Raw genomic sequence first — 17470 nt, 5'->3', positions numbered from 1 at the left:
ACAATATCGCTCTCTCTCTCTCTCTCTCTCTCTCTGTCTATCACTCGATATTCATGTCTCCCTCATCTAAACCTTCTTCTTCACTGGTGGAATCCCCCTCCCCCCATCCCGTTAATCCGATCCCTCCTTTTCCCTAGGCTACTCAGCTATCACTATGAAAACACACACACACACACACACACACACACACACACACACGACGCTTAAGTAATAAAACAATGTGAAGCCTCTATTTATTTATCAGTGCCCAGCAGGGGCGCACCAAGGAATTTTCTAAGGGGGGGGGCCCCATTTGGCTGTTTCCTGAAGTTTACATATAAGTTTTATAGTTCTAAGTTGTGTGTATATATATACTGTATATATATATATATATATATATATATATATATATATATATATATATATATATATATATATATATATATAGATATATTGTTACATAGCCTATGATTTCATCATCCTTTGTGTAATTCTAACGTACAGTGTGCTGCATGTTTGATCACGAGCGTGTTCTACCTCAGTCCACCCTTCTACCGTTATATTAGAGTAAGTCGTCCTTTCTGTTGTTCAGAGCGGGATTGTCAACTCTTTGTCCCCATGGCTTCATTTGCGCGTCCTTCTTACAAGTTGTATCAAGCTCTGCCGGCCCCTATATAATGAGCTCAATCTCTGCATTATTGCCACTTAGATCTACTCCTCATTTTGTTCACATCTCTGTCCTCCCCTGTACAGTTATTATTGTGAGTGCTCAGGAAGTCTCCAACCATCTAGTAGCTGTGTAATTTGAGTATAACTGTTGTTGCATTTTTTCTTGTACTGTGTAGCATAAGGTTAATTCTTAGGCCTAGTAAGGTTTTTGTAATTTATGTAGGGTTCTTGTTGTCAGCCATCATTAATAATATTTTGTATCTGTAATAATATATCTGGCATTCACTGAGTATTATCTGGTATCTCATTTTATCAGGGCTGACTTAGGTAAATTTACTCTTGCTAATTTCGTGTTAATAGAGGCTATTGCAGTTAACCATATATTTAACCTGTTTTTTTGCCATTACATTATCCTTATGAGTCCTGAATGTTTTGTTGTTAGTTTGAGCATTAAACTTTAACTTGTAATTTTACCTAACTCTTTTGTTTTGAACCTGGAACTTTATGGGACAGTAGTGATTTTTAGTATTCTCACTTAAAGTGTACATTATCTTTCGCTGTTCCGTAACATAAATTTGGCGACCTCATATCAGGATAATCAGGATATTATCATAAGGATATTGCTCGACATTTTGTGACTGTGATTTATTCATGATGTCTACTATTACTACACTTGATGAAGCCAAAGATTTTTGTCAAATGTGCAAACAGTGTTGGATGTAGAAAACAGAACAAAGAATGAACTTAAGCTTGTTGCTCAACAATTGGGAATTGTTGTTCGCTCTCATCATTCTAAAGATCAAATTGTTGACATGATTAATGAAAGCTTGTTTAATGTAACTCCTCCAAATGAGCAAACGCAGATTAAATTAGGTAAGTTACAGCTAGCGCTGCAGGAGGCTCAGGCTAAGGAGGCGGAGTCTCGTGCTAAGGAGGCTGAGGCGCAAGTTGAACTTGCTAGGATTCAGGCAGACCATGAGTATCGCATGAAACAAGATGGAACTGGATCATCTAGCTCTGATGATTTTGATGTGGCTAAAAATGTTAAACTTGTCCCTCCTTTTAATGAATCTGATTTAACAAAGTATTTTCAGTTGTCTGAGAGGGTAGCTACAGGTTTTAATTGGCCCAAAAAGTATTGGCCAGTACTCCTTCAAACTGTTCTCACCGGTAAAGCTCAAGTAACTTATGCATCTTTGCCTCAGGATCAATCTGATAATTATGATGTAGTTAAGAGCTTGATTCCAGGCCTATGAGCTTGTTCCTGAAGCCTATAGAGTAAAATTTAGGACAACCTACAAGCAAGATAAGCAATCCCATGTTGAGTATGCAAAAATCAAAGAAGATCTGTTAGAGCAGTGGTTAAATTCTAAGAATGTGGATTATGATTTTGACAAATTTAAGCAGATGATTTTGCTGGAGGACTTCAAAAGGTGTATTTATAAAGATGTAAGCCTATATCTTGATGAGAGAAGAATAGATAATTTGTCTGATGCTGCAGTTTTAGCTGATGAATATGTTCTCACTCACAAGAGATATTCTAAAGAAAAAGGGAAAGCTGAGAGTAAGTACGTTGCCTCTACTCAGAGTACAGGTAACAGGAAAGAGAATAAAGATGATGTTTCTCAGGAAGTAAATACCAGCTTCACCTCTAGATTTCAGAAAAGTAAATGTACTTATTGTAGTAAGCTTGGTCATACTACGGAGAAATGTTTCAGGAGACAGCGTGATGTGAACAAAAAGGAGTCTTTAAATATTCAGTCAATTGGTCTAGTGTCCACTCTTGAGAGTTCCCAGAATTCTTTAACTGAGTTAATTGAACCTGCTTTGAGGGGTAACTTAAATTCTCATGATGGAGCTCCTCTTTTGAGCAGTAACGTGGGTGACACTCTCAAGAGTTCATGTGCTAATTTCCTGTCTGATGGTTTTGTCAGTCCTCTGGACAGTAATGACAGGAAATCAGTTAAAATATATCGTGATACAGGTGCTTGCCAATCCCTTATGCTGACCAGTGTTCTAGGCTCTAATGTTAATTCCTCTGATGAAACTGTAATCTTACAAGGTGTAGGGAATAATTACTTGTCTGTCCCTCTGTGCAGAGTGAATTTAGAGTCTGGTTTTGTTAATGGTTCCGTTATGGTTGGGTTGGTTGAGACACTCCCAATGTCAGGTGTAACTTTCGTACTTGGAAATGATATTGGTGGAAGTCAAGTGTGTCCAGCTCCTCAGTTGTCTAGTGAACCTGTGACTGTGACCCAGAATCGTGATGTCCCTGATGTGTTCCCTGCATGTGCTGTCATTAGGGCTAAGTCTAAAGTTACTGATGACTTAGAGGATAATGATGATGATGATGTTATCCTAGCTGACACTTTTCTTGCTAATTTGGACCACTCACCAGATGAGGCAGTACCCTGTAGTGTTGATAATTTGTCTCGTCAAGAGTTGGTTGAGTTGCAGGTTGCTGACCCTGAGTTGAAAGGTCTAGCTAACTCTGCTTGCAGTGAGGAAGAGTCAGCTGGTGCTTCTACTTGTTATTATGTAAAGTCAGGAGTACTTATGAGGAAGTGGAGACCCCCAGCAGCATCAGTCGACTGTGAATGGGAGGTTGTACATCAAGTTGTCATCCCTCGTGTTTGTAGGCAGGATATCATTAGAGTGGCTCATGATTTCAGTTTGGCAGGACACCTTGGAGTGAGGAAGACTGTGGCACGCATTTTGAAACACTTCTACTGGCCAGGTATCTTCAGGGATGTTTCCTGGTATTGTAAGTCTTGTCACACCTGTCAAGTTGTGGGGAAGTGTAATCAGACCGAAAAGGTTGCACCTCTAGTTCCCATTCCTCCTTTTGAGGCGCCTTTCACCCGTGTGTTGGTGGATATTGTGGGCCCTCTTCCTAAGACTTCTTCAGGATTTTCTTATGTGTTGACCCTGATTGATATGGCTACTCGTTATCCTGAAGCCATTCCACTTAGAAATATCTCAGCAAAGAACGTGGTTAAGGAAATGCTAGGGTTCTTCACAAAGTTTGGTCTGCCCAAGGAGGTACAGTCAGACCGGGGAAGTAATTTCATGTCAAACGTTTTCAAGCAGTCTCTGAAAGAGTTGGGCATCACCCAGATCACGTCTTCAGCTTACCATCCCCAGACCCAAGGAGCGTTGGAGAGATATCATCAAACACTCAAATCGATGCTCAAGAAATACTGTTTGGAAAATCAGAAAGACTGGGATAAAGGTCTTCCATTCGTTGTGTTTGCTGCAAGAGAATCTCCAAATGAATCACTGGGCTTCTAACCTTTTGAACTACTGTTTGGCCATGAAGTAAGAGGACCCCTTAAGCTACTCAAGGAATGCTGGCTGTTGGAGGAAGATGACGTCAACCTGCTGGAGTATGTGATGAAGTTCAAAGAACGGCTGTCCACTGCTTTACAGCTGGCGAGAGAGAATTTAGGAGCTGCTCAGGAGAAGATGAAGACTTGGTATGATAAGAAGTCCAGGTTACGCCACTTTCAGCCAGGAGATCAGGTTTTGATTCTGCTACCGGTTCATGGGCAACCTCTTCAAGACAAGTTTAGTGGTCCTTATTTCGTGGAGAAGAAACTCAGTGATGTCAACTATGTCATCGCCACACCAGATCGTAGAAAGAACAAGCAACTATGTCACATCAACATGCTAAAGTTATATCACAGGCGGGACGAAAATAATTCAGTCTGCACTGTAGCTGTTCCACCCGAGTCTGCAAGTGAAGTTCTCCCATGCAGCATGAGCCTGAGTGATAGTTTGGGGAAGAATCCTGATATCATGAATGATCTCCAGACTAAGCTTTCTCATCTACCTCCCGAGGAAAGGCAGGAGTTTTCGGCATTACTGCAGGAGTACCCGCAAGTGTTCCGTACCACTCCAGGAAGAACCACTGTGTTGATGCATGATGTCGATGTTGGAGACGCAAAGCCAATTAAACTGCCTCCTTACCGTGTGAACCCAGTGAAAGTTCCTCTCATCCAGAAGGAGCTTGGCTACCTGTTGGACCACAAGATGATTGAGCCCTGTCAGAGCGAGTGGAGTTCTCCTGTCACTCTAGTCCCTAAGCCAGGTGGGTCACAGCGGCTTTGCACCGACTACAGACGTGTTAATCAGATAACCAAAACAGACACTTACCCTCTCCCTCGTGTGGAAGATTGCATAGACAAGATCGGAAAGGCTAGGTACATAAGTAAGTTTGATTTGTTAAAGGGATATTGGCAAGTACCTATGACTGAACGTGCTAGGGAGATCTCATGTTTTGTAACACTAGGAAAGACTTTTGCATGTTCCGTAATGCCATATGGTATGAAGAATGCACCAGCCACTTTTCAGAAGCTCATGAATGTTGTAACAGAGGGTTTGGCAGGGTGTGTTGTTTATATTGATGATGTATTAATCTTCAGTGACAACTGGAAAGATCACCTATGCCATGTCAGTAAATTTCTTGACCGTTTGGTTCAGGCTAATCTTGTAGCTAATTTATCAAAGTGTGAGTTTGGTCAAGCTAAAGTTCAGTACCTTGGGTATGTAATTGGTGATGGACATGTTGCACCACCAGGAGCTAAGGTTCAGGTTATAAGTGATCTTCCCAGACCTAAAAGTAGGAAAGAGCTACAAAGATTTTTGGGAATGGTAGGTTATTACAGGAGATTTGTTCTTAACTTTTCTATTCTTGTATCACCACTTACAGACCTACTGAAAAAGGGAGTTAAATTTGTCTGGACCGATAACTGTGAATCCTCTTTCAACAAACTTAAAGCTATCCTATTAAGTCAGCCAGTGCTCGCTGCTCCAAATTTTGCTAAGCCTTTTAAGATGGCTGTTGATGCAAGTGATACAGGAGCTGGGGCTGTTTTGCTGCAAGAGGATGATCAGGGTATTGAACACCCTGTATCTTATTACAGTAAGAAGTTCACTCCACCTCAAAAGAACTACTCAACTATTGAGAAAGAGCTTTTGGCCTTGATTTTGGGTTTACAGCATTTTTCATTTTATTTGTGTTCTGGTTTTGACCCCATAGTCATTTATACCCATCATAACCCACTGAAATTCCTTAGTAAGTTTAAAGATAAAAATCAGAGATTGACAAGATGGAGTCTACTTCTTCAGGAGTATTCATTAGACATACAACATGTCAAGGGGAAAGAAAATGTTATTGCAGATTGCTTATCTAGACTTTAGACAGATTGTTTTAGAGTAATTAGAAATTTCCTTTGTAAATTTCTTTTTTCTTTGTGGGGAGGTGTTACATAGCCTATGATTTCATCATCCTTTGTGTAATTCTAACGTACAGTGTGCTGCATGTTTGATCACGAGCGTGTTCTACCTCAGTCCACCCTTCTACCGTTATAGTAGAGTAAGTCGTCCTTTCTGTTGTTCAGAGCGGGATTGTCAACTCTTTGTCCCCATGGCTTCATTTGCGCGTCCTTCTTACAAGTTGTATCAAGCTCTGCCAGCCCCTATATAATGAGCTCAGTCTCTGCATTATTGCCACTTAGATCTACTCCTCATTTTGTTCACATCTCTGTCCTCCCCTGTACAGTTATTATTGTGAGTGCTCAGGAAGTCTCCAACCATCTAGTAGCTGTGTAATTTGAGTATAACTGTTGTTGCATTTTTTCTTGTACTATGTAGCATAAGGTTAATTCTTAGGCCTAGTAAGGTTTTTGTAATTTATGTAAGGTTCTTGTTGTCAGCCATCATTAATAATATTTTGTATCTGTAATAATATATCTGGCATTCACTGAGTATTATCTGGTATCTCATTTTATCAGGGCTGACTTAGGTAAATTTACTCTTGCTAATTTCGTGTTAATAGAGGCTATTGCAGTTAACCATATATTTAACCTGTTTTTTTGCCATTACATTATCCTTATGAGTCCTGAATGTTTTGTTGTTAGTTTGAGCATTAAACTTTAACTTGTAATTTTACGTAACTCTTTTGTTTTGAACCTGGAACTTTACGGGACAGTAGTGATTTTTAGTATTCTCACTTAAAGTGTACATTAGCTTTCGCTGTTCGGTAACTATATATGTATATATATATATATATATATATATATATATATATATATATATATATTCTGATAGAATGATAGATTTTTTGGTAGGTCGTCAGTTATTTAAACAAACGTGTTTGTTTATATTTATCGTTTTAACAAAGTAACAGAGAACAAGCCATTCAGTCTCAACCCTATTCTGTCCAGATTTCTAATCACCGCACAAAGACGGAGAGAAACAAGGGTCAGGTGAAGTGGGAAGTCCTTAGGGAGAGGGAAGGAATGTTGGGTAAGGAAATAGAGGTCACAATGGGAAAGGGATTGCCGATCCCAGCTCAGGTGTGTGTGTGTGTGTGTGTGCAAATGTTGTGTATGTGGGCAACACAATGTGCGACACAACACAACACAACGTGCGTCACCACAACACAACGTGCGACACCACAACTGAACACAACACAACGTGCGACACCACAACTGAACACAACACAACGTGCGACACCACAACTGAACACAACACAACGTGCGACACCACAACTGAACACAACACAACGTGCGACATCACAATACAACACAACACAACGTGCGACACCACAAAACAACATAACACAACACAACAGAACGTGCGACACAACAACACAACACAACACAACGTGCAACACCACGACACAACACAACACAACACAATGTGCGACACCACACCACAACATAACACAACACAACACAACACAACATAACACAACACAACACAACACAACACAACGTTCGACACAACAACACAACACAACAATGTGCAACACCACAGCACAACACAACACAACGTGCGACATCACAATACAACACAACACAACGTGCGACACCACAGCACAACACAACACGACGTGCGACATCACAATACAACACAACACAACGTGCGACACCACACCACAAGCAGGCTTGGGTTAGAGTACATTTTTCTGTACTCGAGTTCAAGTACGATTACATTACGGTATCACGAATCCAAGTACAAGTACAAGTACTCCGTTTTATATAAACACGAGTCCAAGTACGAGTACATTTGTACTGTACTCGAATCCAAGTACGAGTACATTTTACTGATTTAACCTCAATTGCTTTCAGCAAATTTATTGTGTGTATGTAGGTATATAATGTCCAGGCAGCTGTTTTTCGCTCCTTGCAATTAGTACCAAGGTGGTAACATATTAAAAGTAGCTTATCAGGAGTTAGTGGGCGTGGCTGTAATACCACTTAACCTCATTGACTCACCAACCCAGGCCACCTGGCCTCTCCAAGGACACACCATTGTTACCCTCACCACTTTTATATATCATGGTTGTACTCGAAAGTACTCGTAAAATTGTCGAGTACTTTGAGTCCCAGTACAAATACAAGTACAAGTACTACGGAAATTTTAAACCCGACAAGTACATTATATTGTGTACTTAAGTACGAGTACGAGTACGAGTCCATGTACTCGGACCCAAGCCTGACCACAACATAACACAACACAACACAAAATAACTCAAAAAAAAAAAAAAAAAAAAAAAAGTTGCATCCAAAACCAGGAACCACAGTTCATATTGACCTGTGAGCATAGCGGGTCACTTATACCCATTCATTCATTGTGTGTGTGTGTGTGTGTGTGTGTGTGTGTGTGTGTGTTCTTACCTAAATGTATTCTTACCTAATGGGGTGCTTTGTGGGTGGAAGACAATTGACAATCGTCATGGTCGAGCCTGCCACAGACGTCGTAGGACACGCATGCTCATGAATCATATGCTGCATTTGTTTGTGTGCACTTGTGATAGGATTAATGCCATTCCTACTTACAAAACCACTTACACTCTCCAATGAATACACACAACAAGAGCTTATTCATTTGTACGAGTCATACAAAAAGGTAAAAATATTCTAATCTGGCAAGTCTAGCAACTAGTCAGCTCATTCATCCCTTATAATTTAATGTTTTCTATGTTAATTCTTTAGAAATGAGTAGATTTGTATCTCCTAATATATGGTTTCTATGAGGAAAGTCATATTTTCCTCCTCTGAGACGATTTACTAACTTAAATTTATTAATGCCTAAATTCGCCTTCAGTCAACGATTTCGACAAACCGTCCCAAATCCAGGAACGGTCAACAGTCATATTTTGCCTGCTCGTGAGAGAGGTCGGAAGGCTGGACTGAAGTCGAGAGGACGCACGCTGAGAATCAGGATCGTACTGTTGTGTTCCCCTGTGCATTAATAGGGGTGGCCATCAATTTCCTCAGATTATGAATGATGAAATTACAAAATAAACAATTTGGATAATATAGTGTCATACAGTATGTATATATTTCTCAAAGTGGCTAATCAATCCAGAATAGAATATATTCTCTATAATAAGTATATATAGAAAACTATATGCATATATATATATAAATATGTGCTTTTCACTTTCACTCACAAAGTACACACTGCTTCCTACCCAGATGACTTAACACTCCCACACACACTTCATGACTGGTGTACTACAAAAAGACTCAGAATGGCCTCTTTTATGGTAGAACACAGTCATAACTCACACCTCACTATCAACAACATCCCTCTTGTCCCACATGCACACAAAATCTTTGGTGAAATGAAAGCACAGTAACAGAAGAATTTGGTAATATCTTGCAGGTGAAATGAAAGCACAGTAACAGAAGAATTTGGTAATATCTTGCAGCATAGAGCAGTTAGTTAGAAGCTGATCTGTAAAAATATTTATCTAAGACAGCCTTTCTGAAATTATATTGATGTCCTCAAATGTGAATATTACAAAATCTTGGGTGCCGCAATATTAGTAAACAAAAGCAGAGTCTATCTTGTCCCTGGGACTGTACCTTCAATGCGCATGCGCCACTTGGATATTTGGGATGTTACGAGCGTCGTACCGATTTTTTACTTATATTGGCTAGTAATCGACTTGAAGAGGGCAATTACAAAGTATTTCGTTCCAGCCAATAGTGAGTAATGTAACTCCACCTCTTTCAGTACAATAAAAGACTACTAATGCAAAATAAATGAGGATCTTGGAGTTCATTTGATGCTAATCTAGCTGGATAAACATTTTTTACGTATTACTATGAAAATAATAAGTAGTTTCCCTTCATCTCTTCTCAATTATTTGAGAAAAAATAATTCCTCTACACATTACAAACATTAATTTGAATCATAAGTTCACACAAAGATATATTATTAATGATTCATGAGAGTGCGACTGTTCACTGTCAGTGGCAGGCTCGACCACTTCAATGGCGGCCCCAAAGCACCCCATTGTATCTTTACAGGAATGAGTCAAGCTCGTACTGTCCCGTGTCTTAAACCATATTTATCGTACATATCCTTAAATTTGTGAATTATTTGGGCACACACTATTTCATTCGGTAGTGCATTCCATTGATCAATTGCTCTGTTTGGCAAACTGAATTTCCTTACGTCTTTATCAACTCTCTTCTTACGCAGTTTTTTGCAGTGTCCTCTTGCTGATGCTTCTCTATATGTTAAGTAATCATTTATGTCTATTTTCTCCTTTCCTGATATGCACTTATATAGCATTATCATGTCACCTCTTTTCCTTCTCTCCTGTAGTGTTGGTAGATTCAGTTTATTTAGTCTTTCTTCGTAGCTTAGGTCCCTTAAGCTTGGTATCCATCTTGTAGCGGCCCTTTGAACCTTTTCTGTCTTGTCTATGTGTTTTTTGAGATGAGGACTCCAGACTACTGATGCATATTCCAAGGTTGGTCTAATGAATGATGTTATTATCCTTCTTAGCATGTCTTCATTTATGTATGTGAATGCTATTCTCATATTTGTAAGCAGTGTATACATGTTTCTTACGTTCTCGCTGATGTGGTCAGCCGGAGATAGTTTGTTATTGATGATCACACCTAGGTCCTTCTCTCTTTCTGATGTGTGTAGAGTTTTATTTCCTAACTTATAATCCCAATCAGGTCTTTTTCCACTTTTACCAAACTTGATTACATGACACTTGTCCACATTGAATTCCATTTGCCATGTATTACTCCATTCATGAAGTTTATTTAATTCTTCTTGAAGCTCTTTATAAGAGTCTGTGTTAGTAATTCTCCTTTGTATTATTGCATCATCTGCAAACATATTCAGATAGCTCTCATTTCCAGTGTTACTGTTTATATCATTTATATACACTAAAAACATGATTGGTGCCAGCACTGAACCCTGTGGTACTCCACTAGTCACTTCTTTCCATGATGAGTAGTTTCCTTTTAGTACTGTTCTCATTTCTCTTTTTATGAGAAAATCTTGCATCCAACAAAACAGTTTGCCTCGAATTCCTCCTTGATGGTACAGTTTCCATAAAACTCTTTGGTGTGGTACTGTCAAAAGCTTTCTTGAAATCCAAATAGATACTGTCAACCCATCCTTCTCTTTCCTGTATTGTGTTTGTTACTCTGTCATAGTAGCTCAACAGATTAGTAACATGATTTTCCTTTTCTGAAACCAAACTGTCTTTCTGTTATCATACTGTGTTCTGCTAGATGATTTACCCAAGCTTTTCTTATAAGCTTTTCTAATACCTTGCTTACAACACTGGTCAGTGATACTGGTCGGTAGTTGAGTGGATTTTGTTTATTTCCTTTCTTGAATAAGGGGACAATATTTGCTTTCTTCCAAATATCAGGTAGTTTCCCGTGACTCAAGGATTTCTTGAAAATTAAAAATAATGGTTTACTTAACTCCTTTGCACATTCTCGTAGTACCCAACATGAAATTTCATCAGGACCATTTGCTTTTCCTCTGTCTAATTTACTTAACTCCTCCTGTAATACTTTTTCTGCTATTTGTATATCTGGTAGTATGTGTGGACATGCATGTTCCACATTGTCCCTTTCAAAATTGTTTTCTTTTGTAAAAACTAATTGGAAATTCTTATTTAGTGCTTCACAAATATCTTTCTCTTGCGTATAAGTGATTCCCTCGTCCGTAATAGATTGTATTATATCTTTTACTTTGGTTTTGCTTCTGATGTAGCTGTAAAACAGCTTTGGTTGATCACTACTTTTATTTATTATATCCTCCTCAAACTGTTTTTGGGCTTCCCTCTTAATTCTTGTATAATCGTTTCTTGCCTGTTTGTAATTATTATACGCCCTTTCACTGTTGTGTCTTCTGTATCTATTCCACAGCAAACCTCTTCTTTTGATTTTTTACATTCTGTATTGAACCATTTCTGTATTTTCTTATCTGCTTCTTTGTGCTGTGGGATGTACTTCTGGATTCCTATTTCTTAAAATTCACAAATTTTTTATATACAGCATTTAAATCTTGTCCTCTAAGCTCATTTTCCCAATCAACTTCTAAGAAATACTTCTTTAGGTCTTGATAATTTCCCTTTTTATAGTTTAGGCTCTTTTTGTAACTTTCATTGCTGTTAACTATGTCATATGCTATCCTGAAGTTGTAATTTAGTACTGCATGATCGCTTTTGCCGAGTGGAGGGTGATACAGTATATTAAACTGTCAGTATCATTTTCTTGCCTAGTAAATATTAGATCTAGCACTGAAGGTACATCGAGTCCTCTTTTTCTGGTGGTTTCCCTCACATGTTGCGTTAGGAAAAACTCTTGCAACAGCTTTCTTGGCTAATTATATCTAGAGTATTCCAACCGTTACTGCGGGCTCATGGCCTTTGGTTCCTTCCTCGCATAAAAAAAAAATAAATTTTTTTTTATATGTATTAAAAACTCCAGTTAGTATAATTCTTTCCGATTTCTCTTCCATTTTATGTAGTAATGATCTTAAACTCTGAATTGTACTCTCTGCCAGGTCCTCATATTCGTCTCTTTCCCATGTGTTTGATCTAGGTGGCATGTACAAATTGGCTACAATTACTTTCCCTTCAGATGTTTTGATCTCTACTGCAATCAGTTCTACTTGTGATGGTATATCTAGTTTTATTTCATTGACTTTTAGATTTTTCTTAGTTAATATTATAATTCCTCTTTTTTTAAAATTTCTGTCTCTTCTCCATATATTGTATTCCTCTAAGTTTAGTATGTCATTGGATATTCTTGGTGTTAATTTTGTTTCAGTTAGGCATATTATTAATCTGTGGTCCATTTTCTCTGACATAATCATTCATCTCTAGTAATTTAGATACCATTCCATCCACATTTGAGTACATCAACTTTATCACCCTGTAAAACAAATAACTCAGAGTCAAATGGCCACCCCTTATGGGATTATGGCATCTGGCAATAGATAGATAGATAGAGCTTTATCATCTTGTTTATATACTTGTCATGACATGGTTTTACTACCATCCTCCTTTTTATTCCATCCTGTTTATGTACCACTTTTGTACCTGCAATCCTATTACTTTGTAAAAAAATTTCTTCTTCTCCTCTTCTGATCTTCCCTCATTTTTTGTTTTTACTTCCTCCCTCTTCTCTTTCAGTAATTCTAGTTCCTCTTGTGTTAGGCATCTTTTTATCCATACATTTTTTAACTCTTTTTCCATAAGATTCTTTGCATTTTTTATTATCTCCTCCACAGTGTTTAAACTCTGAAAAGTCACTTTTAGAGGTCTTGTCTTGCTTTTCTCGTATTTCCCAAACCTTTTGTGTTCCTCTATGTCTTTACTACAGATTTCCTCTGAAACTTCCTTCAGTTAGCTCATTACATTTGCCATCTCCTTTTTGTCTCTTGTGATTTTGTTTTTTACTTCTTCCTCTTCTATACCGGTGATTACTATAGATTTCGTTATATCTACTGAATCTCTGACTAACTTTGGATTGTTTTGGATTATTCTTTTCACTTCCTGTTTAATGCTTTTTCCTCCACTCTTGTTTCTAAGTTTTTCTTTACTTATGTGTGTGTGTGTGTTCTTACCTAATTGTATCTTTACAGGAATGAGTCAAGCTCGTATTGTCCCGTGTCTTAGACCATATTTATCGTACATATCCTTAAATTTGTGAATTGTTTTGGCACACACTATTTCATTCGGTAGTGCATTCCATTGATCAATTGCTCTGTTTGGGAAACTGAATTTCCTTACGTCTTTATCACCTCTCTTCTTATGCAGTTTTTTGCAGTGTCCTCTTGCTGATGCTTCTCCATATGTTAAGTAATCATTTATGTCTATTTTCTCCTTTCCTGATATGCACTTATATAGCATTATCATGTCACCTCTTTTCCTTCTCTCCTGTAGTGTTGGTAGATTCAGTTTATTTAGTCTTTCTTCGTAGCTTAGGTCCCTTAAGCTTGGTATCCATCTAGTAGCGCCCCTTTGAACTTTTTCAATCTTGTCTCTATGCTTTTTGAGATGAGGACTCCAGACTATTGATGCATATTCCAGGGTTGGTCTAATGAATGATGTTATTATCATTCTTAGCATGTCTTCATTTATGTATGTGAATGCTATTCTCATATTTGCAAGCAGTGTATACATGTTCCATACCTTCTCGCTGATGTGGTCAGCCGGAGATAGTCTGTTTTTGATAATCACACCTAGGTCTTTCTCTCTTTCTGATGTGTATAGGGTTTTATTTCCTAACTTATAATCCCAATCAGGTCTTTTTCCACTTTTACCAAACTTGATTACATGACACTTGTCCACATTGAATTCCATTTGCCATGTACTACTCCATTCATGAAGTTTATTTAATTCTTCTTGTAGCTCCCTACAAGAGTCTGTGCTAGTAATTCTCCTTTGTATTTTTGCATCATCTGCAAACATATTCAGATAGCTCTCATTTCCAGTGTTACTGTTTATATCATTTATGTACACTAGAAACATGATTGGTGCCAGCACTGAACCCTGTGGTACTCAACTAGTCACTTCTATCCATGATGAGTAGTTTCCCCTTAGTACTGTCCTCATTTCTCTTTTTATGAGAAAGTCTTGCATCCAACAAAACAGTTTGCCTCGAATTCCTCCTTGATGGTACAGCTTCCATAAAGTCTTTGGTGTGGTACTGTGTCAAAAGCTTTCTTGAAATCTAAATAGATACTGTCCACCCATCCTTCCCTTTCCTGTATTGTGTTTGTTACTCTGTCATAGTAGCTCAACAGATTAGTAACACATGATTTTCCTTTCTGAAACCAAACTGTCTTTCTGTTATCATACTGTGTTCTTCTAGATGATTTACCCAAGTTTTTGTTATAAGTTTTTCAATACCTTGCTTACAACACTGGTCAGTGATACTGGTCGGTAGTTGAGAGTGATTTTGTCTATTTCCTTTCTTGAATAAGGGGACTATATTTGCTTTTTCCAAATATCAGGTAGTTTCCCTTGACTCAAGGATTTCTTGAAAATTAAAAATAATGTGGTTTACTTAACTCCTTTGCACATTCTCGTAACACTCCAACATGAAATTTCATCAGGACCACGTGATTTTCCTCAGTCTAATCTACTTAACTCCTACTGTATTACTTTTTCAGCTATTTGTCTATCAGGAAGAATGTGTGGACAAGCTTGTTACAAATATTCCCTCTCAAAATTTTTTTCTTCTGTAAAAACTAATTGGAAATTCTTATTTAGTGCTTCACAAATATCTTTCTCTTGTGTATAAGTGATTCCCTCGTCCGTGATGGATTGTATTATATCTTTTACCTTGGTTTTGCTTCTGATATAGCTGTAAAACAGCTTTTGTTGATCACTACTTTTATTTATTAGATCCTCCTCAAACTGTTTTTGGGCTTCCCTCCTTATTCTTGTATAGTCGTTTCTTGCCTGTTTGTAATTATCATACGCCCTTTCACTATTTTGTCTTCTGTATCTATTCCACAACAAATCTCTTCTTTCTTTTCATTTTTTACATTCTCTATTGAACCATTTCTGCATTTTCTTATTTGCTTCTTTGTGCTGTGGGATGTACTTCTGGACTCCTATTTCATAAAATTCACAAAAATTTTTATATACAGCATTTAAATCTTGTCCTCTAAGCTCATTTTCCCAATCAACTTCTAAGAAATACTTCTTTAGGTCTTGATAATTTCCCTTTTTATAGTTTAGTCTCTTTTTGTAACTGTCATTGCTGTTTACTATGTCATATGCTATCCTGAAGTTATAATTTAGTACTGCATGATCGCTTTTGCCGAGAGGAGGGTGATATATTAAACTGTCACTGTCATTTTCTTGCCTAGTAAATATTAGATCTAGCACTGAAGGTACAGTCACTCATAAAAGAAACGACCCCCCCGGCCAAGACACCTTTCAACCAATATGATATCGGTCCTGGTAACACTGTAAATGACGTCAGGTGTGGGGGTGTGAAGCTGCATTTGGGGGAAGTTCATTCAAAGTTCATTCTGTGTCGAGCCCATTCATTTAACCCTTGAGGCCGGGGGTTTCATTTGCATCATGTGCGGCATTAATGCATAAATGTTTCGGGTATGGGATTGTGTTATCATCTGAAAGTTCTTTGTTCTTGCAGCATAAAGTTAATTTTGTGTGAAGGACAACATAGCAAGTCAGATATAATGTATGTGACTCGAAATGTGGATTGAAGCAGTGTTTCGTGCAGATTAACTCCGCCCTCCTCTCAAACACCCCTCCTCATCCCCCCATATGGCTGACGTCAAATACACTGTTACCAACACTGAATACCCCAAGTTATATTGCCTCTAAAGCAGGGGGTCTTTTTCTTTTATGAGTGACTGTACATCAAGTCCTCTTTTTCTAGTGGTTTCCCTCACATGTTGCGTTAAGAAAAACTCTTGTACGAGATCCAGGAGCTTTTGGTCCCAACAGCTTTCTTGGCTATTTATATCTAGAGTATTCCAGTTTATATTTGTATTGAAATCCCCAGTTAGTATAATTCTTTCCGATTTCTCTTCCATTTTATGTAGCAAGGATCTTATACTCTGAATTGTACTCTCTGCCAGGTCCTCATATTCGTCTCTTTCCCATGTGTTTGATCTGGGTGGCATATACAAATTGGCTACAATTACTTTACCTTCAGATGTGTCGATCTCTACTGCAATCAGTTCTACTTGTGATGGTATATCTAGGTTTATTTCCTTGACTTTTAGATTTTTCTTAGTTAATATTATAATTCCTCCTCCTTTTTTTAAATTTCTGTCTCTTCTCCATATATTGTATTCCTCTAAGTTTAGTATGTCATTGGATATCCTTGGTGTTAATTTTGTCTGAGTTAGGCATATTATTTGTGGTTCATTTTCTCTGACATAATCATTCATCTCTAGTAATTTAGATACCATTCCATCCACATTTGAGTACATCAACTTTATCATCTTGTTTATATACTTGTCATGACATGGTTCTACTAACTTCCTCCTTTTTCTTCCATCCTGTTTGTGTACCACTTTCGTACCTGCAATCCTATTACTTTGTAAAAAAATTTCTTCTTGTCCTCTTCTGATCTTCCCTCATTTTTTGTTTTTGCTTCCTCCCTTTTCTCTTTCAGTAATTCCAGTTCCTCTTGTGTTAGGCATCTTTTTATCCATACATTCTTGAACTCCTCTTTTTCCATAAGATTCTTTGCATTTTTTAGTATCTCTTCCACAGTGTTTACACTCTGGAAAGTCACCTTAGAGGTCTTGTCTTGCTTTTCTCGTATTTCCCTAACCTTTTGTGTTCCTCTATGTCTTTACTACAGATTTCCTCTGATACTTCTTTCAGTAAGCTCATTACATTTGCCATCTCCTTTTTGTCTCTAGTGATCTTGTTTTTAATTTCTTCCTCTTCTATACCAGTGATTACTATTGATTTATTTATTTCTACTGAATCTCTGACTAACTTTGGATTGTTTTGGATTATTCTTTTCACTTCCTTTTT

This window comes from Coenobita brevimanus, chromosome 67 (genome assembly GCF_032717465.1).
Source record: "Coenobita brevimanus isolate Jiangsu-jjx chromosome 67, ASM3271746v2, whole genome shotgun sequence".
Lineage (NCBI taxonomy): Eukaryota > Metazoa > Arthropoda > Malacostraca > Decapoda > Coenobitidae > Coenobita > Coenobita brevimanus.
The sequence above is the reverse complement of the archived record's forward strand: the minus strand, read 5'-3'. Positions refer to the sequence as shown.